The 25,033-nt window shown below is 34.6% G+C and overlaps 1 protein-coding gene and 1 long non-coding RNA gene across 2 annotated transcripts in view; one reads left to right on the forward strand and one right to left on the reverse strand.

Annotated features, from left to right (window-relative positions):
* CNTN5 (contactin 5) overlaps positions 1-25,033 on the forward strand; it is a 1,330,348-nt gene that overhangs the window by 831,471 nt on the left and 473,844 nt on the right. The gene's annotated exons all lie outside the window — the stretch shown is intronic.
* On the reverse strand, positions 924-2,142 carry LOC129525623 (uncharacterized). Its single transcript, XR_008670029.2, has 2 exons — positions 2,080-2,142; positions 924-1,207 (listed from the first exon to the last, which is right to left on the reverse strand). It is a non-coding gene; the product is annotated as an uncharacterized lncRNA (long non-coding RNA).

Consider the following 25,033-nt stretch of genomic DNA (forward strand, 5'->3'; position numbering starts at 1 on the left):
AAAGTCACATTAGGAGGTCATTTTAATATTCCAGGTAAAAAGGGCTTGAATTCTCCCTCTGTGGGAGGCTTGAAAATAAATGAGAATTTGTAAGTGAATGAATAGGTGGTGGTGGGAGTATAAAAACATATGGAGGAGTTAGAATGACATCAAGATTCTGAGCTTGATCAATTCTATTGAACAATTTATAATGCCATTACATAATCAAGTGACACAGATAAGGCATGTAGGTTTCTGGGAGAATAAGTAAGTTCAGTCTGAGATAGATTTATTCTGACTTTCAGGAGAAAATACCCAACATTTAAAAATATTTGTTGCTGCTCAGGAAAGGCAGATGGGAACTGGCCACAAAACATGTTGAGAGACTCAATAAAACCATGGAAATGTTTCACCAACGAGACTTTGTGCTAGGAAAAAAGACAACAGACCTAAACTTTAGGAATATATGTGTTTCTCTCACAGAGACACAATGAAAGGTAGAAAGAAAGAGGCTAGTGAAAGAGAGAAGAAAGGATGATGCCATAAAATAGAGTATAATACAAATGATGTTCAAAGTTTAAGGTGGGGACTTATGTCAGATGCTAAAGTAACTCTCAAAAAAGACCTTTGGGCCAGGTGCTGTGGCTCACACCTGTAGTTGCAGCACTTTGAGAGGCTGAGGCAGGAAGATCACTTGAGGCTAGGAGTTCAAGACCAGCCTGGGCAATATGGCAAGCCGTCATCTCTACCAAAAGTACAAAAATCAGCCAGACGTGGTAGTTTGTGACTATGGTCCCAGTTACTTGGGAGGCTAAGGTGGGATGATCTGTTGAGCCCAGGAGTACTAGGTGAGCTATCATCACTCTGCTGCACTGTAGCCTGGGCAGTAGAGTGAACTCTTTCTCAGAAAAACAAAAGCAAACAAACAACAACAACAACAAAACTTTGGGTTTTGAGACCTTTAAAGGCCAAGTTCAGTGTGATAGAAACAGAAATCATAATCCAAGGCAAACCATTTTCCAGCTTTCTCTATAATTATGAGGCTATCTGAGGCTATCCTAAACTATATATAGTCCTCAAATTAAAGTAGTAGGTATCATAATGAATATTGATGTTGGCCATAACAGGAATGAAGATGTGAACAACACAGCTTCATGGACATGACATGAGACTGAAACCATGGTGGTCTTTAGTAGTAGAAAGAAGAGAGTCCATCTAGAGGATGAGGCTGAAATTAGAAAACAGAGTCTAATTAGTGAAATGTATTTCCCCTTTCCAAGTAACGTATCTAGATCCTCCAGATTTTCTTCTTCCAGGGAAATATTCTGCCACTTGGAATATAGTCAACGTTGTAAATATTATGTCAAACTAGAAAAATTTAGAGTCTGGGCTATCACATCTTGACCTATAAGCTTAAACTAAGTAAACCATTTTTATATCAGCCAGGAAGGTATACAATTTCTAGAAATATTTTCTTCATTCTTTAGAACTAATTTTCATTTCATATCCTTAGAATTTTTTCAATAAAATACAACTATTATCATAATAAAACTAGAAACCAATATACTCTTTCCATAATTCTCTAACATCCAGTGAAAAAGTCTCATGATGTTTAGGATAAACTGATAATTTTCCCATTTTAAAAAATGCAGAGAGAAGTAAGAGGATAACAATTCTTTCTAAGAAGGCTCACTAATTACCTACGTGTTGTGCAGAAGGGCTTTAGCACCTGTGAATTCATGGCCTCAGTTCCTAGGTGAGCTTTCTGCAGTGTTCTGTTTTGGTTTTGTTTTGAGTCTAATTCAGTATTTTGGGCAGTTTCTAGGGCTACAGCTGGAATTTCTCCGGGTAAATTCTAACAAGTCATCTTCTGCATCTTACAGAGCTTTTTTAAAGTTCAGGTCCTCTTCAGCTAACTGCAGTGTCAGCCTTGGTTCAAATTATAAATTATGCTGTATGAGTCTGTGTAGAGAGGCTCAGATTAGATACACCTTATCTTTCACAACTTTCTTAGAATACCCTCAGACAGTGGACTTTCAATCTATTCTACAAGAAGTTGTTTAAAATGGTACCCCTGGAAGTTATGTTTGTGGTGCTTACAGTCTAAGTGTAGCCTCAGATGTGATCGGAGTAACTTCTGTATGCCAGAGAGATGTTCTGCTCATTCCATGGGACTTAAGGGGCAAGTATGGAGTAGCACTGTGCACTTTATTCTTGAATCTGTTGGAAGACTAAATAGTTTGAGAACACATTGATCACATAGTGTTCTTTGGGTAGGAAAAGCTAAAACAATGAAAAATATTAGCTCTTTGTCTAAATCGATTCATATCCATAGGGACAGGGTTAATGGCTTATGAAATGGTTACCACACCCCAATAAAGTTCACACTCCTACAAATGGCCTCAAGACCATTTATTATTTGGACTCTGTCATTTCTCGAGCTTTCTCTATAATTATTAGGCTGTCGTAAACTATATATATAGTCCTAAAAGTATTTCATGCTCATTTATGGTATCATGTCTTTATATCATGTTTTCTCTGCCTGCTGGGCAACTGTTCAATAACCCACGTCTCTCCGACTGTCTTCCTCTCCCTGTCCCTCCCTCCCTCCCTCCCTCCCTCCTTCCCTCTCTCTCTCCCTCTATCTCTATCTCCCTCCCTCTCTACCTCCCTCCCTCTCTTCCTCCCTCCCTCTCTTCCTCTCTCTCTGTCTCTGTCTTTCTGTCTGTCTCTCCCTTTGTCTCATATGATTCCTTTATTTATTTCTGGTGACATTTCATTACAACTATTTATAACAATGGCTGAAGCCATTCCAAGCACACCACTGACTTTATTAGACTATAAACTCATTGAGGGCAGATTTCATGTCTTTTTTATTTCTTTTAGTTTAATAACCTACCTCTAACATGTAAGATCATAGTCAACACTTAGTGAATGCTGGCACAATGAGTGAATTAATAAAATATCCTCCAGTACCACAGTAGCCACTACCCTCAAAAAGAATTCCCTTATGACACCTATGAGAAGAATGATTTCTTAGGAGGAACATACAGAGCCATCTTTAACAATTGCAATAGAGAATCAAATCATACAATTTATGCAGAAATACTTTATCGATTATAAGGCCCCCAAATAGATAATAGTCAAATAATTGCTACATTGAAAATGAATATTAATAACTGTGTTGAATAGAATTAATGTTAATATCAATACAAATGTTAATAACCATTTTAATGCAGTAATAATATTTGTACTCATAATTTTGCATACTATTGGTAATATCTTACATATCATATTCGATGTCTGAAGCAAACTAAGATACCCCCGAAAAATATAGGAAAGTTACCTTTTTAAAAAAACTGATTTTAGATGTGATCCTAAGTGCAGAGAGAAGAAAACTCTCTGACTTTCCTTTTTAAATACAGTTCTAGAATTCTAGCAACATCTCTTTATTGATCTCCGTGGCAATAAAAGTTTCCTATCCGTTTCATAGTGTCATTGGGTTGTAAACTTAGGATATAGTGACAGAATTTATCAAACCAAGCAACAAAACGTGTTAAGTTTTTTGAAAATGTATGTGCAAATGTTATTCTGTTTGAATTGCCAGTGCTTAAAGTGTCTACCCAGTGCCACTGCCATAATTCATGTCAAAATATCCAGAAAAGAAAAAAGGTTACCTCTTTCAGTCAGTTTTTTAAAGATCTTGTTTTCCAGGCAATTATAAGAAAAAAATGAAAGTGTTTATGTCACACCTCTTAATAGGTGGATGAATTTAGAGAATTTTCTTTCCTAGCTCACAGGAAATTAAATAGCATTTTCAAAGGATCACATCTGTCACAACAGAATAACCAAAAATGTGTCCATTAACTGTCAGTAAAGAACATCACATGAGGTCATTTATATCAATTCTGTTTTCATAAACATAGTAAATCATCCACCTAAGAAATCACAACCATTACAGACTTATTTAAATTATAATTCATGGAATTTTATGAACAGTCATTAAATTACCAAAATAAAAAATAGTATAATGTCTGGTATGGAACTAGGATGTTTATTAAACAAAATCTCTATGTCTCTGTGCACCAATATGCAAGCAGGCCTAGAAACTTGACCTCTATTTTCTAAATTCCATTATAAGATTACTAAGAGTTGAAAAAGCTGTCAATGTTTCCCTATCCTCCATTTATTTAAAACCCTCACGAAAAATAGAATAAATGTGCTTGCCTTTAGAAAGTATTCTGTAGCAGACGTTTTATTCATCTAATTTAGTGATATTTTGTTTTCTAGAGTTTTTTTGAAGTTATTTCTTAAGATGTTATAAAAATATTTTAATTGATTTACCTCATTTTAGAAATGAAAAAAACAAGGCTTTGCTCATAAAATAGACGCTACAATAAAATATTGTTACCAACTTGCACAATTTTTAAAAATGTTAGACATTTAGATTATATTTAAACATTAATGACAATGCTAATAATAATTGCTAAGATTTGTTAAGTGATTATTATGTTCTAGACACTCAGGTGAATGTTTTGCATTTACCTTCATTTTGAACTTCAAAAAATCCTACAAATTAGGCATTATTTACATTTCTAAACATTTTGAACATGAGGAAACTGTGCCTGAAGGAGGTAACCAACTTGCTCAAAGTAGCATAGTTAAATGGAGATGAAACAAACATTTATCTTTCTTTATCTGACTCTGTGTCTAGATCTCTTAAGAAACTAAAAGATAAAATCTCCTAATGTTTGTAGATGTTATGCATGTGATTTATCTCTAAGTCATCTGAACCATCCTGAGGTTATGCTTAGTATTCTCACAATCTCTAATTTTGAGATCAGACAATTGAACTGAAAAGGATCATATATCCTCTTTATGGTCACACGGCTCAGATTACTGAACTTAACCTATGTAATATATCTGATGTACATATGCACATTTAGGCCATCCTTTTTTATTTTTAATTGATTATTTTTATTTTCTCCCAACTCTTATTTTAGATTCAGTGGTTTATGTGCAGGTTTGTTACCTGGGTACATTGCATGATGCTGAGGTTTGGGTTACGGGTGGTCCCATCACCCAGTTACTTAGCTTGGAACCCAGTAGTTAGTTTCTCGGCCTTCCCCCCAACCCCACTTAATAGTTTCTAGTTTCTGTTTTTGCCATCTTTGTATCCACATGTACCCATTATGTATCTGGTACTTACAAGTGAGAACGTGTGGTGTTTGATTTGCTGTTCCTGCATTAATTTGCTTAGGATAATGGCCTCCAGCTGCATCCATGTTGCTTCAAAGACATCTTTCATTCTTTTTTATAGTTATGTAGTATTCCATGGTATATGTGTACCATATTTCTTCATCCACTCCACTGTTGATGGGCACCTAGGTTGATTCCATGTCTTTGCTATTGTGAATAGTGCTTCAGTGAACATGTGAGTGCATGAGTCTTTTTGGTAGAACTGTTTGTTTTATTTTGGGTATATACCCAGTAATTAGATTGCTGGGTGGAATGGTAATTCTCTTTTAAGTTCTTTGAGAAATCTCTAAACTACTTTCCTCAGTGGCTGAATGAATTTACATTCCCATCAACAGTGTACAAGTTGTTTTCTTTTCTCAAAAGTGTCGCCAACATCTGTTGTTTTTGATGTTTTAGTAATAGCCATTCTGACTGGTGTGAGATGGTATTTCATTGTGATTTTGATTTGTATTTCTCTGATGATTAGTGATGTGGAGTACTTCTTTGATAGGTTTATTGGCTGCTTGTTTGTATTCTTTTGAGAAATGTCTGTTCATGTATTTCACTCATTTTAATGGGGTTATAGATTCTGAATATTAGACCTTTGTCTGAAGTGTAGTATACAGATATTTTCTCTGATTCTGTAGGTTTTCTACTCTTTTGACAGTTTCTTTTTCTTTGTTGAGGATTTTTAGTTTAATTAGGTGTAACTTGTCAGTTTTAGTTTATGTTGCATTTGCTTTTGAGGACTTAATCATAAATTCTTTCCCGAGGCCAGTGTCCAGAATGGTGTTTCATAGGTTTTCTTTTAGGATTCTTATAGCTACAGGTCTTACATTTAAGTCTTTAATCTTTCTTGAGTTGTTGTTTGTATATGGTGAAATGTAGAGGTCCAATTTCATTCTCCTGCCTATAGCTAGACAGTTATCCCAGCATCATTTATTGGTTAGTAAATCCTTTCCTCATTGCTTAATTTTGTCAACTTTGTTGAAGATCTGATGGCTGTGGATGTGCAGCTTTATTTCTGTCTTCTCTATTCTGTTCCATTGGTCTGATTTTGTACCAGTACCATGCTGTTTGGTTCCCATAGCCTTATAGTGTAGTTTGAAGTCAGGTATTGTGATACCTCCAGCTTTGTTATTTTTGCTCAGGATTGCTTCGGCTATTTGAATGTTTTTCTTGTTGTTGTTACATATGAATTTTAGAATTTTTTTTTTAGTTATGTGAAAAATGATACCAATAGTTTGATAGGAATAGTGTTGAATCTGTAGATTACTTTGGGCAGTGTGGGCATTTTAATGATATTGATTCTTCTATTCCATTAACATGGAATGTGTATTCTTTTTTTTTTTTTTTTTTTTTTTTTTTGAGACGGAGTCTCGCTCTGTCGCCCAGGCTGGAGTGCAGTGGCGCAATCTCATCTCACTGCAAACTGCGCCTCCCAGGTTCACGCCATTCTCTGGCCTCAGCCTCCTGAGTAGCTGGGACTACAGGCGCCAACCGCCAAGCCTGGCTAATTTTTTTTTGCATTTTTAGTACAGACAGGGTTTCACCGTGTTAGACAGGATGGTCTCAATCTCCTGACCTCGTGATCTGCCAGCCTCAGCCTCCCAAAGTGCTGGGATTACAGGCGTGAGCCACCACGCCTGGCCCTTCATTTGTTTATGTCATCTAGAGATTTCTATCAGCAGTGTTGCATAGTTCTCCTTGGAGAGATCTTTCACCTTCTTGGTTAGATGTATTCCGAAGTATTTTTTGTAGGTCATGCTTTCTTAAAATCTATTCAACAGTGTATTCACACAAGGCTGGTGGTAAACTTAAGCACACTGATTATGCCAATACAATGATACAAAGAGAAGATGCATGCCAACTTTCGTGCATGACTTTCATTTGAATGGTTTTTTTTCCAATAATTCAAACAATATGTAGTTTCATATTATGTTGAGGACTTCATATTGGTTTTATTATGTGTAGGTAAAACTCAAAATAGTCCTAATTACAGGTGATGTAAAATAAATAGAATTCATGTAATTTGACTATAAATATTATCAGGTCATACATGATTAAGGGGAACATCAAGACTGTGGAAGTCTCAGTAATGAAGTCTCAGTAATGTAATTTAACTTGGTTTTAGCTTCTAAAATAAGCACAATCCAGCCTATTGTGATTGTTGTACTCACCTTAAAAGAAGGCTTACCTTTAGAAATTAGGGATATTCAAATATTCTACTTTACTTCACACTATTTTCTAGCATCAAAAATTTATACCTACTGCTGTTGTTAGCATAAACTAAAATAAATTGAATACCTAGTAATAAGTATTTTTCTAATTTCACAGTTAAAGTTTAGAAGCCAAGCTTTAACTGCAATTCAAACTTTATTATCTGAGCTTTCAAAATTTAGGAATACTAGAAATATAAAATTCATAATCTTAATCTAATTACATACAATATTTTTTCCAGCATAACTTGTATGCTATAGTAAATATGGATAAGACTAAATGAATATTTAAATACAAAACATACAAATTAACTGTCAACCTAACCATGTTTACAACCCTGGCATCTCTGCATCATATTTAATATGATATTTTCTTTCATGTTGCTAAATACATTTCAGCATGACAACTAGCTAAGGGCAAATAAAATTTAATAATACATACACTTTTACATGATCTTTTGAACTTGAAATTTTGTCCTTGCCCAGGGTCCATTGAAACTCTTCGGCCACAAAGCGATATCCTTCATCTTCGCTTATAACAGATGTTGTTTTTTTTCCCTGGATTCTGACATGGAGACAAATTACCATCTTCCTATGTAACTATAAAACAGAGTTGCTTTTCTCATTCATGGATTATGCAGACTTTGTAGGCCTGTCTCATTTCCAAAATGCACAGTATTGTACAAAGGGGTAGAAAAAACAACAAAACAGCCGTGTATGCTGTACTAAATCCTATACTAAAATCTGACTTTGTTATCTATTTCTTATAAAATTCAATTAAAATATATTTCTTATTTAGTTTATAAAGTAATTACTGATTAATTATTAATTATATCTAATTTTTCAAATGGTAAATCACTGGAAAACAATGACAGGAAAAACACAAGGCCAACCAGTGATTCATCATTTACTTTTGAAAGGATCTTAGTAAGAGAAAAGCAGCTCATTGGATATTTAATTCTTGCATAAATATAATAGCTCATTAGAGAAACTTTCACCTACTAAATCCTCATTTGATAAATGAGATGATTTTTCTCAATGGCTTAATAAAGGCATGTAACCTTCATTAATTTACATTAATGATGATAAATTGTGAGAAGTCGATCTGGTGAGGTGTATATATATGTGTGTGTTTGGTTGAGAGGTGGCTTTGATTACACTAAAAAGTATAAATAGCAATCTAGGTCATCAACTTGTATTGCTTTATTATAAAATATTAATCATAATAAACTTCAGGAATTAACATTAGCTCAAGCAAAAACTGAGGATTAGTTTGCTGTTGGCCTTCTGTTGTGTTAGAGAAAATAATATCTGTCCTATTTATGGCCTCTCTCCTAGTGAAGGGTAAAATAGAAAATACGTGAGTTGCTCTTTCTTCCATCAAAGTGGAGGCCAATATAATGAAAGAGATGGAAAAAAGCAGATGCTTTTCTCTCCATAGAAGGACAAAGTCAATGCGAGATAATATAGAATGGGAAGTAGACAAACTGGTTAATATAGTCGTAGGAAACAATGGAGTAGAGATTTTCAAGTAGGAGGATTTGCCAGTCACGTCAAATTCAGCTAATTTGCAGGGGAAAGGGATAAAGGAACAACATTTGTCAATTAATAGAGCACGGTTGTATATAAAAGTAGCACTTCCATTACAGGAATGAGGTAGAAGTAGCTAGGATGTGAGGAAGTGAATATATAGTAAGAAACTGGGAACATCAAGACTGTGGAAGTCTCAGTAATGTCATTTACCTGGGTTTTGGCTTCCGAAATAAGCACAATTCAGCCTATTGTAATTAATTGTTGTGCTCATCTTAAAAGAAGGCCTACCTTTAGAAATTAGGGATATTCAAATATTCTACTTTAGTTCAAACTATTTTCTAGCACCTAAAATTTATAGCTACTATTGCTGTTGTTAGCCTAAACTAAAATAAGTTGAATACCTAGCAATATTAAGAAGCATTTTCCTACTTTCACAGTTAATGTTTAGAAAGCAAGCTTTAATTGCAATTCAAATTTTATGATCTGAGCTTTCAAAAATTTGCTTCTTTGGAAGTTAGGCAACAGACGGATAGTGGAATTTACAGTAATAAGTCAAGGGGGTATGAAGGTACACAGAGTGAGTCTTGGGCAGGTTGTTTTCTTATCTGTAATTGAGGAATGAAAGTAATATTTATGTCATAAGAAATATATGGGGAAAGACATGTGAGTCTAATGCTTGATCCCTGAGTCTGGGATCCGGACTTCGCTCACGGATGTATCTCAAGTGCTTTATATGGTGTCTGGTGCATATTGTTAATGCATGATATATAATAGTATGAAAATGTTAATATTACTGAAGTTAATATTATTAATCTTAAGAATATTATAGTTACTTATATACTTGTTTTTTTGTCTTCTACTAGTGAAAGAAATCCATTTATCCTTCTACCAGATATTAACTGAACACTTAGAATGAAAGAGATACTATCCTGTAGTAATACTAAGAGTAATACTAACAGATTACTACTCCCTTTCTGTGCCTTCTCTTCCTGCCACTCACTCTCTGCTATCGTCCTGCAGGTTTTTGGCACGTAATATTCTAACCTTAACCCTCTCCATATCTTATTTGTGCACCCTTTTTAGATGATGTTTTTACCCTTGGCTGCCACCTTGGACTTGCTATAGCACTGTAGTCTTCCCTCGATTCCACAAAGCCACTTGCCCATTAGGGTCTTGTTTTCTCAGCTGCCTGGCATGCTGATTCCTTGGATCTTCCTATGTTTCCCTCTTTCAACTCAGGATCTCAGCTCTGATACCATTTTCCTCAAAGAGCCCTTCCCTGAACTCCCTAAGTAATTCATTTTAAAAATCGACTTCTTTTCTTTTGATAGGTGTCATAGTGAAATTATTTGCCTCGGAGTTTTTGGGGATTTGATATTGCATTAATGCATTAGCAAACCGATGGAAAAAGCAATAAAATATTTTCTGTGTTTATAATCACTCACATATAAATACATGAAAGTGTACATTCTTCTCTTGAAGCAGTTTTCATATACCACGATTACTGTTTGTTTCCACTAAAAGGTATAAAAGCTTCAAATATGGAGATAATATTTGTGAACTGTTAAGAATAAAAACAATCATTGGCATATAATAAAATGCATTACATTAATAAGTGAATATCAGTTACATGAAGAGGAATCATTTGCCTCTGCCTTAATCTATGTAACTAATATTAACAAAACACCTATTTTGTGACAGGTACTGGAGTAAGCATCTTCCATCTCTTTGTCTTGAGACCTTGTATTCATTCAAGGTTTGCATCAAATGTCAACTTTTCTTTTGCATCCTCTCTGTAACCTCCTTCCTTCTGTGCTTCAATAGCATCATACCTTGTTAGATTGTAGCAATTTTTATGCAGAAAATTTTCATATGTCTTCATAAGAATATAAATGTCTGAAAGTTTGGGACGAGATCTTTGAATTCTCAAGAATAAAGAACAGTCACTGGGACACAATAAATGTATATCAGATTAACAAAAAAAATGCCAGGAATCAGAAGAGGAATTCAAATATATGTGTAATATTATCTATGTTTAAAATACTATGAAAATTATAATACTATAGATTTTAATCAATTTTTTTTATTTTACCAGGAAAAAATTATGGCTTATAAAATTATTAACAAAATATATATATTTAAATGAATATGTTATGATATAAAATAACTGCCAAATGATATAGAAATTAATGATATAACTACTTGAGAAATATATTTTAAGTAATCTAAACAATTACTTACAATGAAGGGAAAATATCAGAATTTTTAGATAAAAGTGGCTGAGATAAATTATATTTATCTCATACTTACTGAAAATGTTTCTTCTGAAGTGTAAACTAAAAAGTGTTATTGCCTAAGCCACCTGCAACTCTTTTACAGCCCATTAATTAATAGTAATGTGTGATTTGTTAACTTTATTGCATTTTCCACAACTCATTAAATTTAGGCTTATAAGTAGCTGTAAGCTGGTTTGGTTTCACTTGTTTTAATTATTTTTTGATGATTTAAGACACTAGCCATATGGATTCAAGTTTTTTAGTTTTTATTTTCCTACACCATACCATAGTAGAACTATTACTGTTGTTATTTATATTTTTTAAAAAATTCACTTGTTTTTCTCAAGAATTTGTGACTGATTTTTATGTTAGACTGCATAATTCAGTAATTTCACACATTAACAACATCCAGGGGCATGTGAGGATGAGTTTTCTAGATTCTGAAATGTTCTGAGGAGGTAATTTTTTAATAAGAGGAAATGTGATCTCACAGACTATTTGGGCATTTTCCAAGTGACTTGTCACGAATGATTTTGCTCTCTAGTGCATTTCTGAGTACAGAAAACCAATAACCCAAACTTTTTTCCCCCAGCACTCAGAGAATTTGGGGAATGACATAACTCAGTAGTTATTTGAACATTTTCTAAGGTACAGAATAGTGGTATCTTCTCCTGGGTATTTAGTATTTTTTTTTCCATTTAAAATAAAAGCTTTTCTTTTATTAATTACTTACCTTGTGCTTGGAACATTATTAGATACTTATATATTTTAATTTGCAATACAATCTGCAAGAAAGCCATTTTTATCGTAATTTGCTGCTGAGAAAACTGAGGCTCAAAGAAGTCCAGGTTCTTTTTCATGGTGTGGCTAAAGTCATCTCAAAACTCAGGGTATCTGCTATGCCTGGTAGATTTAAGCTTTTGGGACACTTGGTACTAAAATATGCATCTTGTGACTCCAAGCCACTTAATAACATCTTTAGAGCTGAAGTTTAGGAACTAGTGCTAAAATGAGTCAAGTAAAATTCTACCGTTGTATGACTCTGACTCAGGATTACTTATTTGCTATTGTGACAATTGTGAGGAAGTGTTGCAGGGTGCTGGCACCTGCTGGCTTAGCCCATGGGCACTGAGGTCAGACTACATTTCAGCAGCTTGGGCACTCCTCCCTTGTGGACATTTCTCTTCACTGAGAGGCACACTATAGTCAGTACTTACCAATCCCTCTTCACCGCTTCCCACAACATCTTTGTATAGATAGGTGGTCACCTGAGAGACAGACATGCATGGGTTATTTGGAATTGTATAGATAGTTGGAGGTTTCTACAATTTTAGGTGTGTGGAAACTATATAAGTTAATGCAGCTGTTCACATAGACTATATTGAAGAAGGCTTCAATCCCAAAGCATTGTCCAGTTATTTAGACGTAAACCTGGAATTCCAGTCTTGATCTGAGTGACTTCAAAGCTTGTGTCCTTTCAACTAATGCTCTTGTAAAGAAAGAGCAATAAACATGTTGCATCTTGTAGTCAGGATCACTGTTGTCCAGATTTAAGACCTGTCTTTCCCACCCTTCATATTGTTTTCTTCTTTTCACATAGGAAAGAAGCAGCATAAGGATTTGTTTTTAAGTAAACATGTATTTATTGAGTACCTACTATGCGCCAGTACCATGCTGGATTCTATCATAAGAACCAGAGTGCATGAGGTTTCTTTGGCTGTTGTGACAAATTATCACAAACGTAGAGGCTTAAACAAGAGCAAATGTATTATCTTAAAATTTTGTTTGTCATTCCAATATGGGTCTTGCAGAGCAAAAGCAAGGTGTTGGTGGGACTGCGTTCCATTATGGAGGCTCCAGGAGAAAATCAGTGTTCTTAGATTTTCCAGTTTCTGGCAGCTGCCCACATTTCTTAGCTTCTGATCTTTTTCTTCCATCTTAAAAGCTAGAACCATAGCATCTCCCTGACTTTGCTCCCATCATCACATCTATCCTTCTGACTCTTCTGCCTCCCTCTTCTACTTTTGAGGGCCCTTATAATTACATTGGGTTCACTTGGATAATCCAGTAGAATCTCTCTATTATAAGGTCAGGTGATTAACAGCCTTAGTTACATATTCAACGTTAATTCCTTTTTCCATGTAGCCTAACATAGTCAAAGATTTCAGGATTCAAATGTGGACAACGTTGAATTGTTTTGCCTACTACCTGGAAAAATAGGAAATTACCCAAGATGTGCCAGATATGGTATACAAGAGACAAAAGGCAAGAAGCGTTCTACATAAAACTGGCCAAGCGCGGTGGCTCACGCCTGTAATCCCAGCTGTTTGGGAGGCTGAGGCAGGCGGATTACCTGTGGTCAGGAGTTCGAGACCAGACTGACCAACTTGGAGAAACCCTGTGTCTACTAAAAATACAAAAAATTAGCTGGGCGTGGTGGCATATGCCTGTAATCCCAGCTACTCGGGAAGCTGAGGCAGGAGAATCACTTGAACCCAGGAGGCGGAGGTTGTGATGAGCTGAGAACGTGCCGCTGCACTCCAGCCTGGGCAACAAGAACAAAACTCCATCTCATAAAAAAAAAAAAAAAAAAAAAAAAAAAAAAAAAAAAAAAAAAAAATTGTATCCTACATAAAACAATCAGAGAACAAAGCATTGTATAAGAAAATATGCAACAACAGTAACAATAATTATAAACAGAGCTTAAGCCAACATTTGTTGAAAATTTTTTGTATGCCAGTTACTGTGCTTATTGCTTTGTATACAATAGTTGTTTTAATTTTCAAAACAACTTGTAAAGATAAGCCATCCTCATTTTGTGTTGATAAAGATAAATAGGCTAAGGCTTGGCCAAGGTTTCCTGGGTAACAAGTAGGAAAATGAGATTTAAACTTAGGTTTCTGATTTCAAAGGCTGTGCTCCATTTCGCAAACTATTCATATGGTAAAACAGGGTTTAGAACAAAATGATTTCAAGTTGGTTCACGACTTTGAAGAGTGCATCCAGCATGTTGTCAACAGGAATATGCTGAAAGAGGCGAAAAGGGAGTGAATGGAAGTAGGAAGTGGTAAACAGCATGGTGTGTAGTAAGGAAGATTGACTGTTGGAGGGTGTTGGAGTTTGTGCTGGGAAGTCAGGGAGATAAATACTGTTAGGAAAAATGAGGGCGTTTTAGCTGGTCTTTAATCTCTTGAGTCTGCACATTCATCAGCAAATAAGAGGGGACACGTATAGGTTTTTTAAATGATGAAACCATGTTTTAGGTACATTAGTCTGACAGCAGTGGGAAGAATGGGAAAGAAAAGAAGTAGAACAAGTTTTAAAATGCTGACAGGCAATAGCAGTGATTTCAAACACCAATTAAGTTGGAACGTTCAGACCCAAGCTCCTGTGACTGGTAATCACCCCTACAGTGTCTTCTGATTCAGCCCCACTTATTATATTTATCAACATCTCAAAACTTAATCTTTTTTTAAAAAAACTCATTTTACCTAATAAAACATTATGTTTCAGATAACTTTAAAAGGATCATTTCCTCCGTAGATTTTTGTGAGGTTTAGGTCTTTAAGTGTTTATAAAGTGTTCTCACATACATTTTCATACCTGGGCCTGTGAATTTGATGAAGCACATAGACTCACATGGGATACACAGAGGAAATTAAAACTCCAAGAAATTGTGAATTGTCAAAATCAAGAGTAACAATTTCAATCCAGAACTCATCTCAAAGATATGGCCCTTTGTGTTATAGATTGTTGGGTAGTAGATAAATATATATAAAATTTAACATTTTGAACATATCTTACATTAAAGAGGCCCTAAGTTTTGTTTACTTTTATGAAACTGTTAATTTTAAACTCAGATTACTTAAGAATTTTAGCAAACATGCGAATGACCTCTTCAGCTATCCACTGCCTAAATCTCCTTTCCATCACCCAAAAGGCAATCATAGTCACTTCTACTTCCGCTGTATATTGTAAATATATAGCAGAAACATACTCATTTCTTCAGATTACACACCAAAAAACACAGTCACCAGCTGCAACTTTCTGACAGGCCAAAATATGAAGAATTGTTAATATATGATCAATTGATCTGGATCGAGCAGAATGCAGCTTACTGTATGACATGTTGCTTTTCATAGACGTTATCTCTGTTCAATTTGCTTCTGCATTTAAGATATTAAATTCAGATCTATGTGGCAAAGATGATTAGAAAAAGGTAACTCCTCCCTTAGGGATCTATTTTAAAATGTCAAAATTAAAATTTTCCAGAAAGTTTTGAGCAGTTTTAGCCTCCTGGCTGATGCAATATATTGAGTAGCACTGTTAGCTTAAGGAGGCTGTCTGGAAATGGAAATGCTGATTTACCCTTCCCCCCTGCCATGCCACCTAATTAAAAGGCACCACTCTCAGTGGTAGGCACACTAATACATGATTTTGCCAGTGGAACTGGGAATAGCATAATAAATGTGTTGTGATTGAGGATATATGCTGTGCCTATATTTGGAAAGAGGAAAATGTTTAATTGCTCTTTAAACAAATTTGATTGCACAAATGTAGCATGAAGAAGAAGAAAGACGTGATTTTTTTTTTAGCTGAAGGAAAAAGGTATACTCATTTTACTTCCAGGTTGATAATTCTCCTGTGAGAGTGTGAAGGTAATTTTGTCCAAGGAAAAAACAATGGTTTCCAAACAGCCACTGTCACTTCACTCTTCCACTCCTTAAACGTTCCAACCCCACTTTACCATCAATATATTTGACAATAATATAATCTAAATAATAGCAAGGAAGCTTTTCTGTTAGAGTAGGCCATGTATGGATATAAATGTCATTTTTATGTCATAACTAGACATGATAAAATATAAATAAACTGATATAGTATTTAAACATAATGACAAGGTCACAAATACATCTTTTGTTACTGTGTAAGCCAACCAAACTAACAATTTCAATTATAAGTTTAGTCAGAAGTAAACATTCTACCATCAATGGTAGACATAGACCTCTGGGTCAGAAAATTAAATTTACATTTAAAATAGCAATGTTTTCCCTAGCTTTTCTTTGTAATTACGGACAATTTGAAAGCTGCCTTAGGAATTAAAAAGGCAGTGATCTCACCAAAACCTTCATCATATTTCCCCTCTCCTTAAAGTATGAAAACAGAAGTGAGTTATATGTTAACCTCATATACCTTTGGAAGAGGTTCAATGATTTTGTTACATTTGAGAGGTTTTGTCTGATTTCTCAGACTTCTCAGTTTCATAGCAATAACATATATTGAAAGTGAATATATTTATAGCCATTATTTAGGTTCCATATGGCCGATTGTATTTCTTGGGAGGCGTGACCTAACTATAGTTAGAACTAGCATATATTGCCTTAAAAACATGGGAACACTGGGTAAAATGCCTAATTTATTTGTAAGTAGCAATTTACTAATAATAGAATCAAACCAATCTTAGTTATTGAATTTAAGAAACTACAAAATTTCACAGTTACATGTTATTACTATTATTGATCCCCTGAGATTAGAACTAAGGAAAATATAATCACTAAGCCCTAGGTAATAAAATCAGTTCTTGTAGAAAATATGACCACAAAAGAGAATTTTCAGTGTATAGAAAAATATTAAGCTAAAATTATAAACTAGTAGACATTTAAATAATCAGAGCTCTACAATTTTTTAATGAGCAATGAAGATTGATTAAAGTACAGACCCTGGTTAATATAATCATTATTCAGATGATCTTAACATTAGTGAGCCTAATCTGGATTGTTTAAATTGCAAATAATTGCTGCCTTAATTGCTATTAACTTGGAAAAAATGATTTTCTTCTTTCAAGTTTAATCATCAGGCTGGTGTTAAGAGCTGTAATTTGGATCATGATGATAACAAACACAAAGGCAGTTCTCTTAAAGCTCCAACTATCCAGCATGTGTTTAATGTCAGGTACTGGGAAAGGTGATTTATATACATTTATGGCTTAGAAAACAACAAAAGGACATAAAGTTGAAGGGAGGAAAAATATGATGAATATTTTTGTGGATCCATTGTCTTTTTTCTAGCACAGCTTTTGATTTGTCCACAAATTTCAAAAAAGCTGGAAAAAATCCTGCTGAAATGTAAAGTTGATTTTGTCACCAAGAAGTCTATGTTTAAATGCCTGATGGTAGAATGTTTACTTCTGATTAAATCTAGTGATTGAAATTATTAGTTTGGTTGGTTTACACAGTAACATAATAGATATAGTTCTGATCTAGCCATGATGCATATTGGCTATATGCATTCTTTATATATTTATATATAAATATAATATTGTAACCAATGCCACATTAATATTGTTAAATTTATTAAAGAAAAATATAGCCCTTAGAGAAAAATAAATGGAAACAATGGTTATGCACAGTAAAACAAAACAACTTTTTTAAAGGACATATTTATGAGCACTGTATTCTTTTATTGACCATTGCCTGTCATCTGCGGGTCACAATAGTAGCAATACTTTTGAAATATATCAAGCAAAACATTTTGTTGTATCCAAAGTGTCCACCTGTTTTTATAACAAGTGATTCTAGGATTCATCACAAAATTAACACATTAATACACTATGAAATGAAAAAAAATTTGAAATTGGCTTTTGTTTCTTTGCTTTACTGGAAATATATTTTGTGATGAATTCATCTGAGTTATTTTTTACTTCCAGAAAGATGATTACCATATGTATTTTATTTGTAAATTTCGGTTCTGATTCCAAAAACACAACATTTAATGAAAATGCATAGAACAAAGCCTTGAGATGAAAAGTCTTTAATACTAAAATATTAAACACCCATGTGGAAGGAAGTTTCTTGCCTCATTCCCTAAGGACAGCAGATGGCTAAACAAGTATAAGTGAAAGAATTACAGTTGAAGATACCCTGCAGAAGAGAAAAGAAAAGTCCTGCTACCCGGTACTCTGAAGACAAAAATCTGTATCTGCTAGCAGGAGACTTTGTTTGCAAGAGAGCAGAGGTGATTTCTAGAAGCCGGACTTTCTGGTGGAAATCATGATTTTTGGTTTCATCTAGTCTTCCAATAATAAGCAGGTTGAGTACTGAAAAAGCATAAGCGCAAGATGGCATTATATAAGTAACATGTACCAGTTTCTCAAAACATTTCATTTAAAGATATCTTTACTTTTATGTCTGACATACTGTCCTTAATAGCAATCTTAACACTTCTGAATTTTAAATTGTTACATATTTGAGATTATATTTTCATAAATCATCTAAAAAATAAGAATAACTATAGCTAACCAACCGTATGCTAATGAACAATGTGGCTGAGACTAATAACATATTTTGGTAACAGGCTGTGTCCACTTGATATTTATTTCATTTTTACCCTTATAAATGTAATACAAGCAAAACAGACCACGACGATTTTTATTTTTTAATGAATCATTATTACAAACACTTTTGTAACTGCCACCCAGGGCAGGAGCTAGAATTTCGGCGATAATTTCAGTAGCTGTGCCACATCCCAATCTCAGACCTCTCTCACTAACCATACATAACCATGTTCCTGAATTTAAATTGTTACTTCCTTGAGTTAACTTAGTTTGTATTACCCATGAGTTCATTCCTAAAGTTTGATTTTGCACATTAAAAAAAAAATACACCTTTTTAAATGGGAGAAAATATTTGAAAATGATGCCTCAGGATAAATGATTAGTATTCAGAATCTATAAGAACTCAACAAGAAAAAAACTAACAACCTCATTAGAAACTGGTCAAAAGACATGACTACACATTTCACACCCAAAAAAAGGAATAAAGCAGCCAACCGATAATAAAATTCTCAATATCACTAATCATCAAAGAAATGCAAATTAAAACCACACTGTGATATCATCTTAACACCAGTCAGAATGGCTTTTATTAAGAGGTCAACAAACAACAGATATTGGCATGGATGCAGAAAAAATGGAACACTCATACACTGTTGGTAGGAATGTAAATTCAATCTTTATGGAAAACAGTATGGAGATACCTCAAAGAACTAAAAATAGAACCACCATTCAATCTAGCAGTCCCACTACTGGCTATCTACTTAAAAGAAAAGAAATTATTATATTAAAAATATATTTGCACTCATGTTTATCATAGCACTGTTTCCAATAGCAAAATCTTGTAGCTAACCTATATGTCTATCAAAGGTTGAATGGACAAAGCAAATATGATACATATATATCAGCATGGAACACAATGCAGCCATAAAAAAGAATGATATCATATCCTTTGCTGCAACATGAATGGAGTTGGAGGCCATTATCCTAAGTGAACTAACTCTGAAGTAGCAAATAAAATATTGCACGTTCTCACTTATAAGTGGGAGCTAAACAATGGGTAAACATGGATGTGAAGATAGAAAGAATAGGCTCTGGGAACTCTGAAAGAGGGAGGAAGGAATGGGGATTTGAAAAATTACCTACCAGGTATAATGTTCACTGGGTAATGGATACACTAGAAGCCCAATACCTACCATTTCACAATACATCCATGTGACAAACAAGCACATGTAGCCCCCGAAGCTAAAATTAAAATAAAAAAGATATGTCTGTTTAATTCCTATTAATCTGCAGGGCCTTCCTCCATTCCTTTCCTTTTCTTAAACTCATCTGTTGAAAACTTAAGTTATTTGACTGAAGGAATCCCCATAGTCTGGATTAGGATTTTTCTGATTACACACACATGGTTTAGAGTTCAACATGTTGCCAGAATTGGTGTATTTCCCACACATTGGCAGCTGGATCCAGAGGCTTGAGCAGACTCAGGTTGGAGCCCTTTGATGATGGTGATGAATTCTTTCCTCAGGAGGGAATGTCTAGTTGTGTTTCTTTTTGTGTTTTTAGTAGCTATTGATGGATAATACCTACGTCCATTAACACATTAGGTTTGCAAGTTGGTGATATTCTAATCTATCATTTATCTTTTTATTTGTTAGTTGGAATACTTTTAAAAGGAAATACATCTTCGTAATCTGCTATTAAACTACCTAATGGTAGATGTCATAAAGAAAAGATATATGCTTGATTCATCCCCTTTGTCAGTTCCAAGTCAACAAATTGGTTCTTTTGAATTATTTGAAGATGAACAATTTACTTGATAAAAAAGTAATTTGTGGATTTAAATACATTGATAGATTTGCAGTTCAATGACTTGCAATCATTATTCTTTTGGAAGCTCAATTTTTTTCCTTTTGGCCATGGGAGTCCCTTCAAGTAGGCTCCTGGAGCCGTTCACAATGACCCTAATAGTCTGTCCCAGCTTCCTCGCAGTGTGCTGTGACAAGCCACAAAGTTAAAATTCATCATTTCTCCTAGAAGGTCTAGTTTCTTTGATTGGGAAATGGTGTTTGAAGAACACAGATTACTGGAGGTGCTCATTGCTATAGCGTTAGTAAGAATCAAATATATCGAATATAGTAGATTATACTGATACATATAACCCAAATTGAGGATTATAGTTTTCTTAATCTTTTCTGAACATCTGTATCCCTTTACCTCCACACTGAAAATCCTTGTTCTAACAGTTACCAGGAATGACAGAATAGATCTCTCCTAATTATTCTTTAACTTCATCTCACATACACACATGAATCTCAGAAAAATAATACTTCGATCAGTGAAAAGTAATTACTGAGAATTTTTCTTTTCATACATTGGTATGATTTTTATTTAGTTCATAGATTTGTTTGAATCTGTTTATCATAAATGGGAAGTTGATTATTAAAACACTCTTCATACTTAAAGTGGAGCAAAATAACAAATTATCAATTTTCTTTCATTTGCTTTTTTCTATATGCTCATGTTGTTACCACTGAATAATATAGAAAGCTCATAAATTTTCCCATAGCACTAAGGTATTAAAAATTATAAAATGTGGCTGATATGTGTACATTCCTAGTTCTATGTGCACTGTATTCTTTTATATAGCTCCTGGAAAACTTCAGCTTCCTCAGATATACCTCCCTAATCTCATATTATTTTGTACAGTCCTAAAGCATTCCATACCCAAACACTCGACACATTTGTGGTAACTCTTTCCAAATTGTCTTGCTAAAAGTCTGTACACTCTGGTGTACCTTTTTTAAAGGATATATATATATGAAATACATAATAGACAATACACATTTGCAAAATAAATGACTCAGTGAATAAATCAGCTTTCCCATATTTTACATAAATGTTAAAGATATTGACTTAATTGTATAAGCACTGTTATATAAGATCATTTTGTAGTGATTTTTCACACCATAAAAGGAAATCACAAAAGTTCAACAGATTTTTATTATGCTTTAATTAACACTCTAACCCTGGAGAGTTAGAAGAACTCTCCAGGCTGGACATTGATAATTTAATACTAGCACAAAATTAGGAATAATGAGTGAAATACTACATATCATCTCCTGCTGAAAGGCATCAAAGAAGCTTTCTCATTTTTTTACAGTTTTGTGATGCATAGTTGCTACTGTCTAGAATACTCTGTAACTTTCACTGAGCTGAGCTATCCCTGTGCCACGCGACCAATATCCGTAAGGAAACTCCTCACATTTCCTTATGGATGGTTGTTCAGGACCTGCATCTGGAACCCCATGGCTTCAAATGTTAGGCCCTTTTTCCTAACCTGTTGCTGCTAACCTCTGTTTCTGGCTTTTTGCACTGTCCGCTAACTATACCTTTGTACTGATATATGCCCCTGATATCTGGAAATTGATGTTCTAGTCTTGATCCCAGGCTCCCCTCATTGGTTAACTGTGTTCCCTTCCTACACTGCATTCTCCCTTTGTTCCAGGCAATGCATGAGCCCTATTTAGCTTCTTTCTCATGATCCAGCCGCACTATATGTACCTGGAGTTGATGTTGCATTAAGGAGTACAGTGGGGGGTATGGTCTGAATACATGTACATTTATTGTACTGTAACACATGAAGCATTCAAGTTTCTTGGTCGAGTTATCAAATAAATAAATGATCTTCTTTCGGAGATTGCAACAGAAGCATGAATAACATAGTATATAAATTAGCATCATTTTAGAACTTAGCAAACTTTCTTACATGGATTATGTCAATGCCCCTAAACCTTGTAGCAATCCTGAACAAGGCAGATTATTCAGTTTTACACTTAATGAGGCTCAGATATATTAAGTGATTTTCTAAGTTCCCACTGAATTTAAGTGAGAGAATATGATTGAACTCCATCACCTTATTGCTATACTAAATGATAAATTTCATTCTTGCATCACCAATTGTGTAATAGTGATCAAACTTCTTAACTTTTGTGTGCCTCAGTTTCTTTTATTCTTTTATTCTTTTAAATGATTTTCTCTGTAGAAGTGAGTTACCTATGTAAATTGCTTTTAAATTCTAGGGAGAATAAAAGAGCTGTAGGAGTGATAATTAGATGCCATGGTATAGATGGTTTTAAGTGGAGTTGAAAGGTTCATGGAATAAAATTCTTTCCATATTTTCATTAATATGGATTTTTAATACCCTTTGGAAATTAACTTTAAAAGTGTTTTCCATCTTTGGGAAAAAGAAATTTTATTTCCATTGACTATAAAATTCTTTATAATAGAACATGCTCCAGTTTTATGAAACCCCGTAGGATAAATAGTGGCTTAAACACACCGGCAGACAGATCTATCTTTAATTGAACTACTCAGCCAGATCCCATTGGGAGTAAAAATCTAGTCTTTCAAAGACATTGGAAATTTTGTTTCTGAATTCAGGTCCAGTATATCAACAGTGACATATGCAAGTGGGAACTGGTTCTGCTCATTTACTCTGCCTTTGAAATTTACCAAAACCACATTCTTGGCTCCTAAGTGACAGATAAGTCTCTTTCTATGGATCCCACAGCATTAAAAAATGTAAACACAACGTAAATTTATATCTGCATTTCTAATCAACCATTCAGAGTTAGTAGATTTTTAAGTTTATTTCTTCATAATCTTTAGTTTAAAAAAAATAAGGAAAGTGCTGTTTTAATATGTAGAAAGTGTAATTTTAACATAACAGTCTTAATTGCTTAAAATTACATGCTGTAGTAATATACAATACTGTGCAGCTTTATACAGTACTATATCTGCTTTTGCATTATAGGTTTTCAATCCTATGTTAAGCTTTCCTCATAACTATTAAATCTGTTCATATTGCCTATTGACTTTGTAAATAATGCATAACTTTTCCATGTCAGTATAATACCAATTTATTTCACCATTCACTATCAAAAGTTTTTAAAATATTCACCAAATTCTCATCTTCCAGTTTATTGCTTTGAAGGGTAGGATTCTGTGAGAGTGCATGGTAATGAACTTCATATTAAGCAGTCTACTTCAATACAGTCTGCCTTAATTATTACTTATTAAGACACTCCACAAGTTTCACACCAGCTATTTTCTGTTAAATATGTAGCATACATTACAACTGTACCAAAAAATGATGGCATCTGGAATTGTAGAGCAGAAAGAAAGTTTGATATTATTTCTTTTAACTTTCTTATTTTAGAGGCAAATGAAGTTAGATCTAGGAAATTAAGTCTTTTCTAACATGACAGAATTGACTGTTGAGAGCCCTGGAATCAGAGTCAAATGTCTTGGCTCCCATTCTTACCTTCTTTTGGCTTTTTCTTTTACACTACTTCTTCTGTGTGTTTTGTCATAAAAGATATATAAGTTGACTTTACCTTGATGAAGGGAAGGCTACTAATGGCATGTGAGAGAAGGACTGAAGTGGGGATAAATAGTTATTGTACAACTTACAGTTTTTTCAAATTCTGAACAACAATGCAAGGTAGTGACGGCATGTGCAATAGGTGTCATGCACATTGTAAAAAAAACTACAGGTAAAATACAATTAAAAAACACACTCTGAGAAACAAAGCCTTTCTGTCATTAATCAGTACTTTGGTTTTGATTATTTAAGGTGATACCTCTGGCTCACGCCTGTAATTCCAGCACTTTCAGAGGCCCAGGCAGGCGGATCACGAGGTCAAGAGATTGAGACCACCCTGGCCAACATGGTGAAACCCCGTCTCTACTAGAAATACAAAAATTAGCCGGGCGTGGTGGCGCGTGCCTGTAGTCCTGCTACTAGGGAGGCTGAGGCAGGGGAATCACTTGAACTCCGGAGACAGAGGTTGCAGTGAGCCGAGATTGGGCCAATGCACTCCAGCCTGGCGACAGAGCGAGACTCCATCTCAAAAAAAAAATTAATAAATTTTTTTAAAAAAAGATGATACTCCCAAAAGGTTCTGGTGAAGATACATGTTTTGTTTTTTGTTTTTGTTTTTCTCTTGAGACGAAGTCTGGCTCTGTTGCTCGCGTGGGAGTACAGTGGTGCGATCTGATCTCTGCTCACTGCTACCTCTGCCTCCCGGGTCCAGGCGATTCTCCTGCCTCAGCCTCCCGATTAGCTGGGATTACAAGTGCGTACCACTACGCCCAGTTAATTTTTGTATTTCTAGTAGAGATGCGGTTTCACCATGTTGGCCGGGCTGGTCTCGAACTCTTGACATCAGGTGATCCACCCACCTCAGCCTCCCAAAGTGCTGGGATTACAGGTGTGATCCGCCGTGCCTGGCCAGTGAAGATAATTTCTGGTAAGTTAGTGGGAAAAGGAAAGACCTCACAAAATCAAAGAGTAAGGGAAACCTTAAAAAGTAGAAAGGGAAAAATAAATAAACAAAACTGCATGAAAGCTTCTCTTCCCTGTCATTATAAAATTAATTTTTTCTTAGTTACTG

Source organism: Gorilla gorilla, chromosome 9 (genome assembly GCF_029281585.2).
Source record: "Gorilla gorilla gorilla isolate KB3781 chromosome 9, NHGRI_mGorGor1-v2.1_pri, whole genome shotgun sequence".
Lineage (NCBI taxonomy): Eukaryota > Metazoa > Chordata > Mammalia > Primates > Hominidae > Gorilla > Gorilla gorilla.